Source organism: Ranitomeya imitator, chromosome 5 (genome assembly GCF_032444005.1).
Source record: "Ranitomeya imitator isolate aRanImi1 chromosome 5, aRanImi1.pri, whole genome shotgun sequence".
Classification (NCBI taxonomy): domain Eukaryota; kingdom Metazoa; phylum Chordata; class Amphibia; order Anura; family Dendrobatidae; genus Ranitomeya; species Ranitomeya imitator.
The window spans coordinates 670012362-670033738 of NC_091286.1; the positions used below are offsets into that span (position 1 = coordinate 670012362).

At 44.2% G+C, this 21377-nt stretch overlaps 1 protein-coding gene across 5 annotated transcripts in view; it reads right to left on the reverse strand.

Annotated features, from left to right (window-relative positions):
• Positions 1-21377, reverse strand: part of LOC138638743 (cytochrome P450 2C23-like) — a 761024-nt gene that overhangs the window by 398018 nt on the left and 341629 nt on the right. For 4 of the 5 annotated variants that reach the window (XM_069728292.1, XM_069728291.1, XM_069728290.1 and 1 more), the window contains one exon: positions 17356-18398. The exons of the other annotated variant lie outside the window; for it this stretch is intronic. The gene's annotated coding sequence lies outside the window, so the exon portion shown is untranslated. The remainder of the gene's footprint in view (positions 1-17355; positions 18399-21377) is intronic. 5 annotated transcript variants of the gene reach the window in all.

The window sequence follows — 21377 nt, forward strand, 5'->3', positions numbered from 1 at the left end:
GTAGGGTCCCCTGACAATTTACAGTAGACATCAGTATCGGCCAATTGGCGTAATATCTCTGCTTTATATTTATCAGAATCCATCACAACCACCGCCCCACCTTTATCGGCGGCCTTGATTGTAATGGATGTGTTATTAGAGAGGTTGTCTAGAGCTCTCTTCTCATCAATGGTAAGATTATGTTGACCACGATTTTTATGTGTTCTTCTTAGTGTCTCAAATTCTTTTTCAACCAACTGAATAAAAGCCTCAACTACATGGGTTTTAGTAGGTGGCTGAAACTCACTTTTACTATAAAGACCAACGCCCTGTAGAGAAAAAGCATCAATATCTCCCACATCAACCGGACTCATTGCATTCTGTTTCCTATCTGCAAAAAAAGATGTTAAACGACACCTCCTAAAAAAAGCAAATAAATCAGTCTATTTGCTTTTTTTAGGAGGTGTCGTTTAACATCTTAACCGACAACCGAACTGCACCCAGACCATCATGGTGTCTAATGCTGTTGTACAGTGACTCTATATTGTCAGTGGTCAGGATAGCATCAATGTCCAAATGTACGGAGTCAACCCTCTTGAGAAGCTCTCCAGTGTCCTTCAAAAATGACGGTAAGTCCTCAACAAGAGGCTGAAGATGAAAATCAATCCATTGATATTTTCAAGAAAGTTCCCTTTCCCAGAAATGATAGGTCTACCAGTTGGCACCCTGGCATCCTTATGCACCTTGGGGGGGAGGAGATAGAAGGTCGAGACTGTGGGTTCAGATACTCGCAGGGTCAAGGAAAGTTTCTTGGAGATGACGCCACCCTCAACAGCTGAATCGAGGATATTGTCCAGTTCAGAGCGGGTGCAGTTCGGTTCTTTCTCGGCATGTCTGGATCTTCTCCAGAGTTTGGGAATTTGATTTTGACATTACTTGAGTTTGCACTAACGCATAACTTTTTTGTTTTTAAGGGGTCCTTTTTCCTACAGCTCCAGGGGACAGCGATGGGGGCGACCTTTGCGCCCTCCTATGCTAATCTGTTCCTGGGGCCGTGGGAAAGGGCTTTATGTCAGATCATTGGGCGTCAATTGACCGGGTCCCCTTTTGGACCCGGTGCATTGACGACATATTTTTGATCTGGCAGGGTTCCACGGAGGAGCTCTCAACATTCATGGCATCCTTAAACGACGACAATCTAAACATCCACCTGACTTACAAATGGGATGCCAATAGAGTGGAATTCCTGGATGTCATGCTGAGGAGAGATTCCTCTGGATATCTACAAACAGACTTGTTCCGAAAGCCCACCTCCACAAATACCCTACTATATGCATCCTCCTGTCACCCTTCCCACATTATTAGGGCCGTACCAACAGGTCATTTCCTTCACCTTCGCAGGATTTGTTCATCAGAATAGGACTTTGAACGACAGGCGAAGGAATTGCAGCTGAGATTTCTCAACCGCGGCTATAGTAAGCGGTCCATTAAAAGGGCCTATAATAGGGCTAGGACCACCACTCGTGCATCACTGTTGTATAATCATACAACAAGTGGGACACCGCACTCCAAACAACAACTGCGGTTTGTTACTGATTTTAATTCCCAATCCACTAGAATTCGTGAGGCTTTAAGGAAATCCTGGCCAATCCTGAAAGTCGATAAGACTATCTCTAAAATTAAACCTGAACGCCCTCTTATTTCATTCAGATGGGCGAGAAATTTAAAAGATCACTTGACGCGGAGCCACTATGAGGGTATTCCGAGGACCAACTTCCTTGATGGTATCACTCCGCGTCGAGGATCTTTTCCGTGCGGCCATTGTGTGGCGTGTCCTAATGTGGACCGTATCGATACCTTCTCGGATTCTAGTGGTAGTAAGACCTTTAAAATCAATAAAGAAATTACGTGTAATACACGCTACGTAATCTATTATGCCACCTGCCCTTGTGGCCTTATTTACGTTGGCCTTTTTGTGATCATCTGACCGTGTGGTTTCATTAACTGTGGTCATTGGCCCGACATGTTTTAACATATTGTTTTATGATTTTAGATCACCATTTTCTTTTCTTTGGCCGCGCTAATGGAGTTCTATTTGCCCTTACGGATAGAGATTAGCCATACGGGATTGTGGGCTATTTGCTGGGATATTGAGTCCTGGAGTAACGGAGCCCTGTTTCTTTCTACGGATCAAGACTTCTAGTATGGATTGTTACTCGTCGGGATATTCCATCCCAGAACAAGATTTACCCAATTATATGCCTATTTGTATCTTTTTTTTTTCTACACCTTGACCTATATTTGATTGACATTAATATACGTATTTAGTTCCTATTTGCAACTACCTGAAATATGTCGGTCTATGTATTATAAGGTCGGTATACCCGAGATATTCCTTGTTTTATCTATTACTCCATGCTTTCTTTCCGCAAGTACGGCTTTAGACTTTTTTATGTACTACTGTCAGGCATGTTTATCGTATATATACTCTGCTGGTCATCAGGTATACATACCTTTTGCATGGGCAGTACCTGTATTTACTTTGCTATACTTTTTCCCTTACTTTACATGGCGACCGTTGCTGCCATTTACATCCCTGCGCATCCGCGCACTTACTATTCCCGTCAGATCGCGCCGCCTATGGCTCTGTTGCGTGCGGGTCACGTGGGGCCCATGTGATCTCTGTATGCACATCCTGTATGCTGCGCACTCTGCTGTGTTTACGGTTGCCATGGAGCACTGAAGTGCTTCCTGGTAGGCATGTTCATCGCACATATACTCTGCTGGTCGTTGGGTATACACACTTTTGTATGGGCAGCACTTGCATTTATTTTGTTATACTTTTGCCCTTATTTTACATAGCGTCCATTGCTGCTATATACATCCCCTCACCATTCCCGGCAGATGGCGCCGCTTATGGCTCTGTTGCGTGCGGGTCACGTGGGGCCCCATGTGATCCCCGTACGCACATCCTGTATGCTGCGCACTCTGCTGTGTTTACGGTTGCCATGGAGCACTGAAGCACTTCCGGAGCATTTACCTGGAGTATTTCCTGTGCGCGGCCTTTTTAAACCCCGTCTCTCTCACTGTTTGATGTGCCCCCTGACGAAGGTTTGCCGAAACGCGCGTTGGGGTGGGCGCTGGGAGCCCCTACTTGCCTACACTAGCATATACTATCCGGGTGAAGTATTACTTTCTCTTTTGTCCAGCTTTGCATATGTCTATTATATTTCTTCTGATGTGTCCGGACTTTCTCCGGTGCTCCGATCGTACTTAATAGTGACATACAATCTAATCATATGCATATGGTGTGCTACTTACAAGTGCCACTATATACCCTTTACCCGGCTGTATGTATGTATTTCTGTTACATTATTTATATCTATATGGCATTTGTGGGTTCTCAGTGCCCTTTCTTGTTTCATGTTTGGTGATGACCCTGTTGTCACCACCTGTTGTGAATTCCGTTCTGGAGCTCCCTCCTGTGGTTGCTAATGGTATTTTTGTGAGTTCTGCCCTTGGGCTCCCTCTGGTGGTTTCGAGTGGAACTGCTGCTCCTTTAGGTAGCTGTAGCAGCTGCCTTCACTAATCGCCTTGCCTGGGTTTGTTATTTAAACCTGCTCTGGGCTTTAGTCCATGCCTGCTGTCAATGTTCTTGGTTGGATTTGGTTCTCTCCTTGGAATTTTCATATGGCCAGTCCTTGTCTGCAAAAGATAAGTTTTTGCTAGTTTTTGTTTGTCCATTTGTTTGGACTCTATTGCTTTGCAATTATGTCTCTTTTTGTCCAGTTTGTCACTATGTCTTATTCAGGCTAGCTGGAAGCTCAGGGAAAGCAGATTTGCCCCTCCACACCATGAGTCGGTGTGGAGTTCATTTTTGTAATCTCTGCGTGAATTTTGTAGTTTTTATACTGACCGCACAGTATCCTTTTCTCTCTGTCTATCTAGTTTAGTATTGGCCTCCTTTGCTGAATTCTGATTTCATTTCTATGTACGTCATTTCCCTCCCCATTCACAGTCAATATTTGTGGGGGGCTATCTTTCCTTTTGGGGGTTATCTCTGAGGCAAGATAGCTTTCTATTTCCTTCTGTAGGGGTAGTTATTTCTTAGGCTGTGAAGAGGTGTCTAGGGAGAGTCAGGAACATCCCACGGCTATTTCTAGTGTTGTTGTTAGGATTAGGGACTGCGGTCAGTAGAGATACCACCTTCTCAGAGCTCGCTCCATGTTGCGTTTTAGCCACCAGATCATATCAGTGTGGCCTCTTAACCACCAGGTCATAACAGTACAGCAGTCCAAAAATGAATTAAATGCATCTCAAAAGAAGGAAAAGAAAGTTCTGAACCATTTTTTTTCTGTGCTCTGTTCTGTCTTTTTTTTCCTCTTGATATCTGGGTGGTGCTGGATATATGCTCTGGTATGGAGGTTCAGAGTTTGTTTTCTCGTGTGGATCAACTTGCTAATAGAGTCCAGAGTATCCAAGATTATATTGTCCAGACTCCGGCTCTAGAGCCTAGAATTCCTACTCCTGATTTGTTTTTGGGGACAGATCCAAGTTTTTGAACTTTAAAAATAGCTGCAAATTGTTTTTTGCTTTGAAACCCCGCTCTTCTGGTGATCCCATTCAGCAAGTAAAAATCATCATATCCTTACTGCGTGGTGACCCTCTAGACTGGGCTTTTGCTCTTGAAACAGGGGATCCGGCATTGTTGAGTGTGGATGCGTTTTTTCAAGCGCTCGGATTATTGTATGACGAACCTAACTCAGTAGAGCATGCTGAGAAAACACTGTTGGCCCTGTGTCAGGGTCAAGAAGCGGCAGAGTTATACTGCCAGAAATTTAGAAAATGGTCTGTGCTCACTAAGTGGAATGAAGAGGCTCTGGCTGCTATTTTCAGAAAAGGTCTTTCTGAAACACTTAAAGATGTTATGGTGGGCTTTCCTACGCCTACCGGTTTGAGCGAATCTATGTCTCTAGCCATTCAGATTGATCGGCGCTTGCGTGAGCGCAAGGTGGTGCACCATATGGCAGTATCCTCTGAGCAAAGTCCTGAGCCTATGCAATGTGATAGGATTTTGACTAGAGCAGAAAGACAGAAATTCAGACGTCAGAATGGCCTGTGTTTTTACTGTGGTAATTCTGCTTATGCTATTTCTGATTGCCCTAAGCGTACTAGGAGGGTTCCTGGGTCTATTACCATTAGTACTGTACAGCCTAAATTTCTCTTGTCTGTTACCCTGATTTGCTCATTGTCGTCCTTCTCTGTTATGGCATTTGTGGATTCTGGCGCTGCCCTTAACTTAATGGACTTAGAATTTGCCAAGCGCTGTGGTTTTTCCTTGGAGCCTTTGCAGAGTCCTATTCCCTTAAGGGGGATTGATGCTACACCCTTGGCCAAGGATAAACCTCAGTATTGGACTCAGTTAACCATGTACATGGCTCCAGCACATCAGGAAAATATTCGCTTTTTGGTGTTGCATAATTTGCATGATGTTGTTGTGCTGGGTTTTCCATGGTTACAGGTACATAACCCAGTGCTGGATTGGAGATCTATGTCTGTAACTGGTTGGGGTTGTCAGGGGATACATAGTGATATTCCTTTGATGTCCATTTCCTCGTCCCCTTCTTCTGAAGTTCCTGAGTTTTTGTCGGATTTCCAGGATGTATTTGATGAGCCCAAGTCCAGTTCTCTGCCTCTTCATAGGGACTGCGATTGTGCCATTAATTTGATTCCTGGCTGTAAGTTCCCTAAGGGCCGACTTTTCAATCTGTCTGTGCCAGAGCATGCCGCTATGCGGAGTTATGTAAAGGAGTCCTTGGAGAAGGGGCATATTCGCCCGTCTTCGTCACCGTTGTCAGCGGGATTTTTTTTTGTTGCCAAGAAGGATGGCTCCTTGAGACCCTGTATAGATTATCGCCTTCTCAATAAGATCACTGTCAAATTCCAGTACCCTTTACCTTTACTTTCTGATTTGTTTGCTCGGATTAAGGGTGCCAGTTGGTTTACTAAAATCGACCTTCGAGGGGCGTATAATCTCGTGCGTATTAAACAAGGTGATGAATGGAAAACAGCATTTAATACGCCCGAAGACCATTTTGAATATCTTGTGATGCCATTCGGGCTCTCTAATGCTCCATCGGTATTTCAGTCCTTTATGCATGATATCTTCCGGAATTATCTGGATAAATTCATGATTGTGTATTTGGATGATATTTTGGTTTTCTCCGATGATTCGGAGTCTCATGTAAAGCAGGTTAGGATGGTATTTCAGGTCCTTCGTGCTAATGCGTTGTTTGTGAAGGGGTCTAAGTGCCTCTTTGGAGTTCAGAAGGTTTCTTTTTTGGGGTTCATTTTTTGCCCCTCGGTTATTGAAATGGACCCTGTTAAAGTCCAGGCCATTCATGATTGGACTCAACCTACATCTGTAAAGAGCCTTCAGAAATATTTGGGCTTTGCCAATTTCTATCGCCGCTTTATTGCTAATTTTTCTAGTGTGGTGAAGCCTCTGACCGATTTGATGAGGAAGGGCGCAGATGTGGTGAATTGGTCCTCTGCGGCTGTTGAGGCCTTTCAGGAGCTTAAACGTCATTTTACTTCTGCCCCTGTGTTGCGTCAGCCAGATGTTTCTCTCCCTTTTCAGGTTGAGGTTGATGCTTCTGAGATTGGGGCAGGGGCCGTTTTGTCTCAGAGAAATTCTGATGGCTCTTAGATGAAACCATGTGCTTTCATCTCCAGAAAGTTTTCGCCTGCTGAGCGTAATTATGATGTCGGCAATCGGGAGTTGTTGGCCATGAAGTGGGCATTTGAGGAGTGGCGACATTGGCTTGAGGGAGCCAAGCATCGCGTGGTGGTCTTGACTGATCACAAGAATCTGATTTACCTCGAGTCTGCTAAGCGGTTGAATCCTAGACAGGCTCGGTGGTCTCTGTTTTTCTCACGTTTTGATTTTGTGGTCTCGTATATTCCGGGTTCTAAGAATGTGAAGGCTGATGCCCTTTCTAGGAGTTTTTTGCCTGATTCTCCGGGAGTTCTTGAGCCGCCTGGGATCCTCAAGGAGGGGGTGATTCTTTCTGCCATCTCCCCTGATTTGCGGCGGGTACTTCAGGAGTTTCAGGCTGATAAACCTGACCGCTGTCCTGTGGAGAAATTGTTTGTTCCTGATAAATGGACTAGTAGGGTAATTTCTGAGGTTCATTGTTTGGTGTAGGCTGGTCAACCTGGGATTTTCGGTGACAGAGATTTGGTGGCTAGGTCCTTTTGGTGGCCTTCCTTGTCGCGGGATGTGCGTTCGTTTGCGCAGTCCTGTGGGACCTGTGCTCGGGCTAAGCCTTGCTGTTCCCGTGCCAGCGGGTTGCTTTTGCCTTTGCCTATTCCTGAGAGGCCCTGGACGCATATTTCCATGGATTTTATTTGTGATCTTCCTGTCTCTCAGAAGATGTCTGTCATCTGGGTGGTTTGTGACCGGTTTTCTAAGATGGTCCATTTGGTGCCGTTGCCTAAGTTGCCTTCCTCCTCTGATTTGGTTCCATTATTTTTTCAGCATGTGGTTCGTTTGCATGGTATTCCGGAGAATATTGTGTCTGACAGAGGTTCCCAGTTCGTTTCTAGGTTTTTGCGGTCCTTTTGTGCTAGAATGGGCATTGATTTGTCTTTTTCTTCAGCTTTCCATCCTCAGACAAATGGCCAAACGGAGCGAACCAATCAGACCTTGGAAACCTATTTGAGATGCTTTGTGTCTGCTGATCAGGATGATTGTGTGACCTTTTTGCCGTTGGCCGAGTTTGCCCTTAATAATCGGGCTAGTTCTGCTACCTTGGTTTTGCCTTTCTTTTGTAACTTTGGTTTTTATCCTCGTTTTTCTTCAGGGCAGCTTGAGCCTTCTGACTGTCCTGGTGTGGATTCCGTGGTGGACAGGTTGCAGCAAATTTGGACTCATGTGGTGGACAATTTGACGTTGTCTCAGGAAAAGGCTCAGCGTTTTGCTAACCGTCGTCGGTGTGTTGGTCCCCGGCTCCGTGTTGGTGATTTGGTCTGGTTGTCTTCTCGTCATGTTCCTATGAAGGTTTCTTCCCCTAAGTTCAAGCCTCGCTTTATTGGGCCTTATAAGATTTCTGAAATTATCAATCCAGTGTCTTTTCGTTTGGCCCTTTGTTATGGCTGGCAATCAGGCAACACAGCGTGCAGTAATCAGCGCACATACAGAGATCTGGCAATAACCAAAAACAATAGGACGAGCTCTGAGACGTGGAATCTCTGTAGACTGCAGTACCTGATCTATCCTCACACAACTATAAGCAGCAGTGGATTGCGCCTATCACTACCTATGCAACTCGACACTGCCTGAGGAGCTGACTAGCCTGAAGATAGAAATACAAGCCTGACTTACCTCAGAGAAATACCCCAAAGGAATAGGCAGCCCCCCACATATAATGACTGTTAGCAAGATGAAAAGACAAACGTAGGAATGAAATAGATTCAGCAAAGTGAGGCCCGATATTCTAGACAGAGCGAGGATAGCAAAGAGAACTATGCAGTCTACAAAAAACCCTAAAACGAAAACCACGCAAAGGGGCAAAAAGACCCACCGTGCCGAACTAACAGCACGGCGGTGCACCCCTTTGCTTCTCAGAGCTTCCAGCAAAAGTTAATAGCAAGCTGGACAGAAAAAACAGAAAACAAACTAGAAGCACTTATCTAGCAGAGCAGCAGGCCCAAGGAAAGATGCAGTAGCTCAGATCCAACACTGGAACATTGACAAGGAGCAAGGAAGACAGACTCAGGTGGAGCTAAATAGCAAGGCAGCCAACGAGCTCACCAAAACACCTGAGGGAGGAAGCCCAGAGACTGCAATACCACTTGTGACCACAGAAGTGAACTCAGCCACAGAATTCACAACAGCCCTTCCAGCTTCCTTTTCCATTCATAATGTGTTCCATAGATCCTTGTTGCGGAGATATGTGGTACCTATGGTTCCCTCCGTTGATCCTCCTGCTCCGGTGTTGGTTGAGGGGGAATTGGAATATGTGGTGGAGAAGATTTTGGATTCTCGTTTTTCGAGGCGGAAGCTTCAGTATCTGGTCAAGTGGAAGGGTTATGGCCAGGAGGATAATTCTTGGGTTGTTGCCTCCGATGTTTATGCTTGGTTTGTGCTTTCCATTTGGCTCGTCCTGATCGGCCTGGGAGCTCTGGTGAGGGTTCGGTGACCCCTCCTCAAGGGGGGGTACCGTTATGAATTCCGTTCTGGAGCTCCCTCCTGTGGTTGCTAATGGTATTTGTGTGAGTTCTGCCCTTGGGCTCCCTCTGGTGGTTTCGAGTGGAACTGCTGCTCCTTTAGGTAGATGTAGCAGCTGCCTTCACTAATCGCCTTGCCTGGGTTTGTTATTTAAACCTGCTCTGGGCTTTAGTCCATGCCTGCTGTCAATGTTCTTGGTTGGATTTGGTTCTCTCCTTGGAATTTTCATATGGCCAGTCCTTGTCTGCAAAAGATAAGTTTTTGCTAGTTTTTGTTTGTCCATTTGTTTGGACTCTATTGCTTTGCAATTATGTCTCTTTTTGTCCAGCTTGTCACTATGTCTTATTCAGGCTAGCTGGAAGCTCTGGGAAAGCAGATTTGCCCCTCCACACCGTGAGTCGGTGTGGAGTTCATTTTTGTAATCTCTGCGTGGATTTTGTAGTTTTTATACTGACCGCACAGTATCCTTTTCTCTCTGTCTATCTAGTTTAGTATTGGCCTCCTTTGCTGAATTCTGATTTCATTTCTATGTACGTCATTTCCCTCTCCATTCACAGTCAATATTTGTGGGGGGCCATCTTTCCTTTTGGGGGTTTTCTGAGGCAAGATAGCTTTCTATTTCCTTCTTTAGGGGTAGTTATTTCTTAGGCTGTGAAGAGGTGTCTAGGGAGAGTCAGGAACATCCCACGGCTATTTCTAGTGTTGTTGTTAGGATTAGGGACTGCGGTCAGTAGAGATACCACCTTCTCAGAGCTCGCTCCATGTTGAGTTTTAACCTCCAGGTCATATCAGTGTGGCCTCTTAACCACCAGGTCATAACAACCACCCCTATGCCTTGCACAACAAAGCATTTGCACTTTAATAGACAATTGGTTATCTGTTGGAGTTTTTTCCTTCCCCCCTGCCAACTATGTAACTATGCAGATTGCGTTTTTATATACACTCTGCCTGAGTTTGGGGTCAGTCTCCCCCCCAAAAAAAAGGAGTTTCAAATTCTCATAAAGTGGATCTACTGTAGTCCTGTTAGTTTGGTGTATGTCAGCCAGCCACTTTCTGCCACTTAGATTGCATTGTTATATACACTGAGCCTAAGTAGTGGTTCAGTCTCCCCCAAAAAAAGAGAGATTCAAATTCTCACAAAGTGGATATACTTCTGTCCAGTTAGTTTGTCGTATATCAGCCAGCCATTTTTAGCCACTTACATTGTGTTGTTTTTTGCACAGGGCCTGATTTTTTGTTCAGTCTCCCCCCCCAAAAATGGGAGATTTAAAAACTCAACAAGTTTATATACACCTTCTACCTTGTTTTTCAGCACCATATAACGGTTGTTATTTTGGTTAGATTTTCCAAAAAATGAGGAAGTCAAGTGGAAGAGGCCATTGGCGGTGTTGCCAGCTGGTACTGATGGTGGTGGTGGTGCATCTGGTGGTAGTGGCAAAAGCACAATAGCACCTAAGGCTGGAGGTGTTGAGGCAGCGTCATCGTCTCGCTACACAAGGCCTCAAAGGCTCCCGTATCTGGGAGTAGGAAAACGGCTTTTAAAGCCGGAGCAGCAGGAAAAAGTTTTGGCTTTCCTTGCTGATTCATCCTTTAGCTCTTCAGAAAGTTCTAAATGTAAAAGCAGCGAGTCGTCAGTGGATGCTCTCAAGAGATTTCCTTGTGTCCTTCACCCAAACCAAAAGTGAAGGATGTGTCAGGCGAGACTATAGGTTACTCCATGGAGCTCTTTACACATACCATGCCTGGGTTAGAACGGGAAATTGTTAACTGCCCATTACAAGATGAATCGGACATGGAGTGTACTGATGCACAGCCACAGCTAAATTATAATGCTGTTCCATTGACTCAGATCACTACATTGCCCTTGCAGTGTACCGAGCCAGAATCTGACCCTGATTAGACTAGGGTGCCCCGTCCCGAACGCTATAGCACTTTACATGGTGACACAGAGGAAGGTGCACATGACATTGAAGAGGAGGTGATAGATGACCCAGTTGTTGACCCATATTGGCAGCCATTGGAGGAGGAGTGTGCCGCTGCCAGTAGCTCTGAAGCAGAGGAGGATGATCTGCAGCAGCCATCTAAATCGCAACAGCTGTCATTTGGCAGGCCCGTATCAGGCCAAAAACATTGGTCAAAAACAAAAACAGTTTTAGGACAGCGTGGCCATCCGGTGAAAGTAACACAGCGTGCAATGCCTGAAAAGGTATTCCATAATACGAAGAGTGCAGTGTGGCAATTTTTTAACCAAGATCCGAATGATCAGTCAAAAGTTATCTGTAATAAATGCTCAAAGACCTTTAGCAGAGGGAAGAATCTTCAAAATTTAAATACAACGCGCATGCTTAGACACTTAACCAGCATGCACTTGGAAGCCTGAACTAACTACCAAACGTCCTGTACCGTTGGTGCACCTGCTCAGAATGAAGGTAGTCAGCAACGCTACATTGCTTCCCTCACTGTAAGCCCACCGGTTAGGACACTATCAGCAGCAAATGTGGAGGTATTGTCGCAAGGCCAAAGTAGTCAGGGAATCACAAGGTTATTGGTAGGAAACACTGTATGTACGCCAACATCGAGAATACCATCACCAACCCTCTCTCAATCCGCCATGTCCACCACCACCCCCGCTAGTTCCACCATATGCACCTCTCCAGTCCAGCTCACCCTACAAGAGACTCTCGAAAGGAAAAGAAAGTACTCATCCTCTCATCCGTGTACACAGGGTTTAAACGCCCACATTGCTAGACTAATCTCATTAGAGATGATGCCCTACCGGTTGGTTGAAAGCGAAGCTTTAAAAACCCTGATGGCCTACGCAGTAGCATGCTATGACCTACCCAGTCGACACTTCTTTGCGAGAAAAGCCATCTCAGCCCTCCACCAGCATGTCAAAGACCGCATTGTCAATGCACTGAGGCAATCAGTCAGTAGAAAGGTGCACCTTACAACAGATGCATGGACCAGTAGGCATGGCCAGGGACGTTACGTGTCCATCACGGCACACTGGTTAATGTGGTGGATGCAGGGTCCACAGGGGACAGCCATAGTTGGACAGTTCTGCCTAGCCCATGGTCTAGGAAGTAGTTGGCTGTAGGCGCTCACCACCCCTCCTCCTCCTCCTCCAGAAGTGAAAGCTCGTCCACAGAGTGCAGTCGCACCACCACTCCATTCGCAGCTGCCAGTGTTGCACACGAGGTGTCCCATTATCGAACAGCTAGTGGTAAGCGTCAGCAAGCTGTTTAAGAAATGTAGTGTTTGGGCAACAATTGACATACAGCGGAAGTACTGGCTGAGTAATTGCAGTAACAAACTCAGTCATGGCTGGGCAGTGTACATCTTGAGGCAGGCAAGGTAGTCAGTGATAACGGAAGGAATTTTATGGCTGCCATAGCCCTTTCAGAACTGAAACACATACCTTGCCTGGCTCACACCTTGAATCTGGTGGTGCAGTGCTTCCTCAAAAATTATCCGGAGTTACCAGCCCTGCTCCTGAAGGTGCGAAGACTTTGCTCGCACATCCATCCGTACACTCCAGCCGTATGCTCAACTATCAGCGATCGCTGAATCTTCCCCAGCACCGCCTAATAATCGACGTTGCAACAAGGTGGAACTCCACAGTGCACATGGTTCAGAGGCTGTGCGAACAGAGGCGTGCTGTGATTAATTTGTGGGAGGATACACATACACGGGCAGGCAGTTGGATGGCAAACATGGAGTTGTCTGGTGTACAGTGGTCGAAACTCTAAGACCTCTGTCAAGTACTTCAGTGTTTTGAGGAATGCACATGGCTGGTAAGTGCAGATGATGCCATCATAAGCATGAGCATCCCACTAATGCGTCTGCTGATGCAAAGTTTTACGCACATTAAGGAGCTGGCATCTGCAGCCGAGGAGGAGGGAAGCCTTGATGACAGTGAGCCATTGTCTGCTCAGGGAACTCTCCTGGTCGAGGTGACGGACGAAGAGGAGGAGGAGGAGGATGATGAGGATGAATATTTATAAGAGGAGGATGCTTCTCAGGGGGCAATAGAAACTGATGGCGTTGCAAGGTCAGGTACAGGGTTTTCGCGGAACACAAGTGATGTCGATTTGCAAGAAAGTGCTCCTCAACCCAGCACAAGCAGTGAATTGACACCAGGAACATTGGCCCACATGGCTGAGTATGCCTTGCGTATCCTAAAAAGGCCCCCCCGCATTATAAAAATGATGACCGATGACGATTACTGGTTGGCCTGCCTCCCGGATCCACGATATAAAGGAGAGTTACAAAATATCAGGCCACATGAGAACCTTGAGCAAATATTGGCTACCAAACAAGCAACTCTTGTAGACCGTTTGGTTCAGGCATTCCCAGCACATAGCAGTGGTGATAGTTCTCACACAAGCCATAGAAGGTAAAATGGCAGAGGTGTTAGAGGTGCACAAATCCGAAGTGGCATTGGACAGAGGGGTTTTATGACCAGGTTGTGGAGTGATTTCGCAATGACTGCTGACACGACAGGTACTGCTGCATCGATTCAAAGAGACAGGAGACAGCATTTGTCCAGTATGGTTACGAACTACTTTTCCTCCCTTATCGATGTTCTCCCTCACAGGTCATTCCCCTTTGATTACTGGGCATCTAAAATAGACACCTGGTCTGAATTGGCAGAATATGTATTACAGGAGCTCGCTTGCCTTGCTTCTAGCGTGCTATCAGAAAGAGTCTTCAGTGCTGCTTGTTCAATACTGATCAAAAACAGGACACGTCTGGCTACCCAGAATGTTGATGATCTAACCTTCATTAAAATGAACCAATCATGGATTTCAAATTATTTTGCCCCACCTTCTCCTGCTGACACCTAGCTTGCCTGAAAAATGTGTTTCTTTTGGCCTCCTCTTACTGACTTCTCCAATTCCGCCATTTGCAGCTGCTGAATGTACACCATAGGCCATTTTTAAACCTCCCTAAATGGGCTGACTCCCCCCACAGGGCTGTGGTCACCACCTAGCACAAGCACCCGTGCGAGTGCCATTTGCCTGGACAGGTGGGTGTGCCCACACTTGGACGAAGGCACTGGAACAGGGACCCTCATAGTACAATGAAGTGTCTCTTTCGGTGGTGGTGCACAACCTACGTCAGACACACCGTCGTAATATGAGGGGCCCTGTGCCAGTACCGCCGCCCACGAGAGAGTGTTCCCCCTCAGCTCGAACAGTGCTTTACCACTTGCAATACTTACCTCTCCCTGCTCCACCACTGTGTAGTCTGTGCTGCTAAAGCCTTCAATGGCACTGCCAATACAAATTTGTTGAAATGATAGATGATAGTTAAAATATACAGGGGCCCTGGCCTCCATTTAGAACAGTTAATACTTTGCGCCTACTACCACTGTCTGCTACTCAGCAGAGGAGCCCACCCCAGTACCTAGCTATACCGCCTGTTTAGTCCTGTTACCAATTTTAAACTGCATTTAGCCTACTTTTGTATTTTGGGCCTAATACCTGTGTCTGCGCCACTTATTAAAATTGTCCTCCACTTAACAAAGCTATGCCGCCTGCTTAGTCCTGTTTAGTGTTGAGCATTCCGATACCGCAAGTATCGGGTATTGGCCGATATTTGCTGTATCGGAATTCCGATACCGAGTTCCGATATTTTTGAGATATCGGAAATCGGAATCGGAAGTGTTCCCAGTCATCTTCGGCGTGTGCGGTGCATATGGTTACCAGGGTCTGGAGGAGAGGAGAGGAAGGACCTTCGATGACGTCGCGGTCAGGTGACCGGTCAGGTGACTCATTAAAGGGTTGATTGTGACTTGTAGGATCACTACTTCCAACAGGTTGCGCGAGTTTGTCCTCTTTTTCTCAGAAGAGGCAATTTGCATATAAACAATTTTCAGATTTCTTTATGTAAAAGTTTATAATATCGAAGGACAAAAGATGGGATTCTGTCTGTCATGGGCGTAAGACATACTCTCTCACTTGGTCCTGATGAAGTCACAATAGTGATGATACGCGTCAGGCTTGCAGGAGCTGGTTTAGTCCTGCTTCTCTTTGATCATATATAATGCATGAGGTTTTGTGAGCTGGTCTGGTTTGATGTTGGGACCTGAATGGTAAAGTATTTTTAGGAGTATAATTTACTCTCCATACGGTTTATTATCTTGGACTCATGAATCACTGTATTGGATACCTATCTTGATATATATAAATCTGAATAGTTTCATATTTATAGACCAAAAAAAGAAAAAAAAAGAAAAAAAGTAAGCCGCACAGCTCGACTTTCCAGAGATAGCTAACTCAATGTGGAGAGTTTCCCAACAATAGGTAGTCCGGTCAGATGAAAGGCGGTGCTAGCGTGAAACAAAGTGTCCATATGAATAAAAAAGTAGAAAAAACGCTATAGCACTCACCAATCAGTGGCAATTCAAACGTCCTTTATTGGAACATATAGCAAATCATCTTAGCGGTTCAAGGGAGGGAGTGAGAACGGGAGTGCGACAGGCATATTTATCCCCAACTGCTCTATATGTGTATGGGTTCTTAATAATATTGTATTTGGTGCCAATCTTCATAATCTTGAATCAGCCAGGTATACATTCTTACTTTTTGGAGAGAATTTTCCTTCCAAAAAGTACTTTTTTGATTAACACTAGGACTACTGGTATAGTCATTTTGACTACTTACTTGCAGCAGTTCTAGTCAGGGTTCACGAATCCAGTAGTCCTAGTGTTAAGACATAGAATTTATCACCGTCACCGTATATTGTACTGCATTTTTTCATATATGACCTCTCGGTGTTATTAGGTTAACCGTTGCTCCTATACGTGTTGGCTACACATGGTGTAACCATTTTGTATTTTAAATGTTTCTATATTTCTTGTTGTGGGTTGATGTGTACTAATAAAATTTGTTACAGTGTTTAAGGCGATCAATGCTTTTTTTGTATGTCTCCTTGTCTTTGGTTGGTACTTATCTATGTTTAGACATACTGCAGGTGGATCCCTTTCATATTTGAAATTAGTTTATTCGATGGTGCCTCCTTTTCTATAATATATGTAAAACACACTCACTCACAGGTAAAGATAAAAGGGAACACCTACCACAGAGAGACGCTGAACCTGCAAGTAACTGGTCCCTGTACAAACTAAAAAAACTGTAGCCGCACAACTCAAAAACACCACCTTGGACCTGGTTCCCCAAAAGACCATCAAGAGGTTCCTTGTACATCTTGAGGCCCCGGAGGGGAGACCAGAACACACTGCCAACTGCCATCAAAAGAAAAAAAAAATGTGCATGAACATACAAGCTCCCAGGGTGAGAAAATCAAAACATGTTCATATAAGGTAGAAAGGAAATGCTATAGAGAGCCAAAATAAAAAAGAACAAATGTTACCTCCCAGAAACCTAAAGAGGTGAAAGGAAGATGAATTGAGAAGGAAATTAAACAGACTCACTGCAGGAATTCAGCTGGTGTTTACCATGCAAGGTAAACCCCTTTGGTCAAGGTCTGGAACTCCAAAACCAAAGACCAATTAGAGGTATAGCCAGCAAGGAAGTGCAGGGAAGAATGAGCATACAAATCTGAGCCCAGAAAGTGACGGAACAGACCACAAAAGATAAATGGAAAACACTGGGAGAAGAGAAAACCAGGAAGGGAGAACAAAGAAAATTGGTACCATCAGCATTTGGACAGGGAAGAAAAAGCAATAGCTCAGCATACTGTGAAACTGACCACGGAGCAACATGAAAGCAGATCAAATCCCTGACTGAGCCATGTCACTGTCTTGATCTCTCAGATTCTTGCACTTGTCCTTCTTTCCGGCAATAAATCTGTCAGCTTACCTTTATACCTAATATATCTAAACCATCAATTACCAAAGTTACTTGATTGTCAATGTTCTTCATGTCCCTTGTCTGTAATTTTACAGGAAGGCTACAATCCATGGCAGCCTGCTATTGTGCTAAAATGAATCAGTGAATGGATAAATAATTGTCAGAAATTAGCTTGCAAAACCACAATACCCATTATAGATTTCAGATATAAATAACAGCAATGTAATATAATCAGTGCACCTAAAAATGTTTCTTACATTTATATTACATGCTTATATTATAATCAATGACATAACAGGTGTAAATATCAGCAGAGCCAGTTCTCACCGTGCAGTGTCAGTCATCCAGCCAGATCTGTCTTATCTCTGAGTTGTGTGTTGTTGTAGTGAATATTTAAGCCTTCTATAGGCTGCTTATGTTAAAATGTGATTGAAGTCCATCCCATACATTACAATGCTGCTTTACTTAACCCCTTCGAGCGGATTCACGTGGAGTAGAATTTGGGGAAAATTTCACAATTTAATGCAGTTGTTTTGAGCGAATCTTAGAATGGATTCAAATAGAATAAGAGATATAGAAGGAATGTAATACTCTGTACTTCCTACTACTGGAGCCATGTTTGTCTCTGGCTCAAAAGCTGCATGAAGCTCAGTAGTTTTTATGTTAGTTTTTTCCATAAAGGATGCACCAGAGGACACACTAAAACTGGGGATAAAAAACACTACAAAAAATTATAATTCCCTATAAAACTACAACCATCTGTCTGCAGTTTTTCTTGCAGTAAAATAATTGCAAAAACCCTCTTCTAAGAGCTCATTGACATGTCCATGATTAAACACGTATGAGAAACAATGGTGTAATCAGTGTTGTGCATCACCGTGTCCGTTTTTACCATCAGTGTCACATGAGTGTGTTCGTTTTTTCCTTCACTGTGTCATCAGTGTTTTCACTTTTACCATCAGTGTGTGATCCGTGTGTCGGTTTTTACCATCAGTGTGTCATCCGTGTACCTAGTTTTATTATTTATTATTATTATTATTTATTTATATAGCACCATTAATTCCATGGTGCTGTACATGAGAAAGGGTTACATACAGGGTTATAGATATCGTTTACAGTAAACAAGTTTACAATGACAGACTGGAACAGAGGGGAGAAGACCCTGTCCTTGCGGACTTACATTCTATGGGATAGTGGGGAAGAGGCAGAAGGTAGGGGCGAGGCAGCGGCTCTGGCCATGGAGAGGTGGCGGCTCTGGCGATGGCGAGGCGGCGGCTCTGGCAATGGAGAGGCAGCGGCTCTGGTGATGGCGAGTTGGCAGCTCTGGCGATGGCGAGGCGGCAGAATGGTTATTGCAGGCTGTAGGCTTTCTTGAAGAGAAAGTTTAACCATCAGTGTGTTATCCATGTGACCGTTTTTACCATCAGTGTGTCATCCATGTTACATAGTTACATAGTTACATAGTTATTAAGGTTGAAGGAAGACTTTAAGTCCATCTAGTTCAACCCATAGCCTAACCTAACATGCCCTAACATGTTGATCCAGAGGAAGGCAAAAAAACCCATGTGGCAAAGAGTAAGCTCCACCTTGGGGAAAAAATTCCTTCCCGACTCCACATACAGCAATCAGACTAGTTCCCTAGATCAACGCCCTATCAAGGAATCTAGTGTATATACCCTGTAACATTATACTTTTCCAGAAATGTATCCAGTCTCCTCTTAAATTTAAGTAATGAATCACTCATTACAACATCATACGGCAGAGAGTTCCATAGTCTCACTGCTCTTACAGTAAAGAACCCGCGTCTGTTATTATGCTTAAATCTTTTTTCCTCCAAGCGCAGAGGATGCCCCCTTGTCCCTGTTTCAGGTCTATGATTAAAAAGATCATCAGAAAGGTCTTTGTACTGTCCCCTCATATATTTATACATTAACATAAGATCACCCCTTAGTCTTCATTTTTCCAAACTAAATAGCCCCAAGTGTAATAACCTATCTTGGTATTGCAGACCCCCCAGTCCTCTAATAACCTTGGTCGCTCTTCTCTGCACCCGCTCCAGTTCAGCTATGTCTTTCTTATACACCGGAGACCAGAACTGTGCACAGTATTCTAAGTGTGGTCGAACTAGTGACTTGTATAGAGGTAAAATTATGTTCTCCTCATGAGCATCTATGCCTCTTTTAATGCATCCCATTATTATATTTGCCTTTGTAGCAGCTGCCTGACACTGGCCACTGAATATGAGTTTGTCATCCACCCATACACCCAGGTCTTTTTCATTGACGGTTTTACCCAGAGTTTTAGAATTAAGCACATAATTATACATCTTATTACTTCTACCCAAGTGCATGACCTTACATTTATCCCCATTAAAGCTCATTTGCCATTTATCAGCCCAAGCTTCTAGTTTACATAAATCATCCTGTAATATAAAATTGTCCTCCTCTGTATTGATTACCATGCAGAGTTTAGTGTCATCTGCAAATATTGAAATTCTACTCTGAATGCCCCCTACAAGGTCATTAATAAATATGTTAAAAAGAAGAGGGCCCAATACTGACCCCTGTGGTACCCCACTGCTAACCGCTACCCAGTCCGAGTGTGCTCCATTAATAACCACCCTTTGTTTCCTATCCCTGAGCCAGCTCTCAACCCACTTGCACATATTTTCCCCTATCCCCATTATTCTCATTTTATGTATCAACCTTTTGTGTGGCACCGTATCAAAAACTTTTGAAAAGTCCATATACACTACATCCACTGGGTTCCTTTGGTCCAGTCCGGAACATACCTCTTCATAGAAACTGATCAAATTAGTCTGACATGAACGGTCCCTAGTAAACCCGTGCTGATACTGGGTCATGAGGTTATTCCTCTTCAGATACTCCAGTATAGCATCCCTTAGAATGCCCTCCAGGATTTTACCCACAATAGAGGTTAAGCTTACTGGCCTATAGTTTCCGAGTTCAGTTTTTGTCCCCTTTTTGAATATTGGCACCACATTTGCTATACGCCAGTCCTGTGGCACAGACCCTGTTATTATGGAGTCTTTAAAGATAAAAAATAATGGTCTATCAATGACTATACTTAATTCCTGCAGTATTCGGGGGTGTATCCCATCCGGGCCCGGAGATTTGTCAATTTTAGTGATTTTTAGACGCCGCCGCACTTCCTGCTGGGTTAAGCAGGTGACATTTAATGGGGAATTTTTATCACTAGTCATTTTGTCTGCCATGGGATTTTCTTGTGTAAATACTGATGAAAAAAAGTCATTTAGCATATTGGCTTTTTCCTCATCCTCATCCACCATTTCACCGAGACTATTTTTAAGGGGGCCAACACTATCATTTTTTAGTTTCTTACTATTTATGTAGTTGAAGAATATTTTGGGATTATTTTTACTCTCTCTGGCAATGAGTCTCTCTGTCTCAATCTTTGCTGCCTTGATTTGCTTTTTACAGAATTTATTTAATTTTTTGTATTTATTTAATGCCTCCTCACTACCTACTTCCTTTAATTCTCTAAATGCTTTCTTTTTGTCACTTATTGCGCCCCTTACAGCTCTAATTAGCCATATTGGTTTCCTCCTATTTCTAGTATGTTTATTCCCATACGGTATATACTGTGCACAGGTCCTATCCAGGATGCTAATAAATGTCTCCCATTTTCTTTGTGTATTTTTGTGTCTCAGGATATCGTCTCAGTTAATTGCACCAAGATCCTCTCTCATCCGTTGGAAATTTGCCCTCCTGAAGTTTAGTGTCCTTGTAACTCCTCTATTACACATATTTTTAAAGGATAGATGAAAGCTTATTATTTTGTGATCGCTATTTCCCAAGTGACCCCCAACCCTTATATTTGCTATGCGGTCTGGCCTGTTGGTTAATATTAGGTCTAGCAGTGCCCCCCTTCTTGTTGGGTCCTGAACCAGCTGTGAAAGGTAATTGTCTCTCACAGTTGTCAAAAACCGATTACCTTTGCTGGAACCGCAGGTTTCTGTTCCCCAATCTATTTCAGGGTAGTTGAAGTCCCCCATAATAATGACTTCTCCTTGAGTCGCAGCTTCATCTATTTGCTTTACGAGGATATTTTCCATTGCTTCCATTATTTTTGGAGATTTATAACAAACCCCTATCAGTAATTTATTATTTTTCCCCCCTCCCCTTATCTCCACCCACAGGGATTCTACATGTTCATTAAATTCACCTATATTATCACGCCGGATGGGTTTTAAGGACGATTTTACATATAGACACACCCCTCCCCCTCGCTTATCTGTACGGTCATCTCTGAACAGACTATAGTCCGTTTTTACCATCAGTGTGTCATCCGTGTGTCCTTTTTTACCA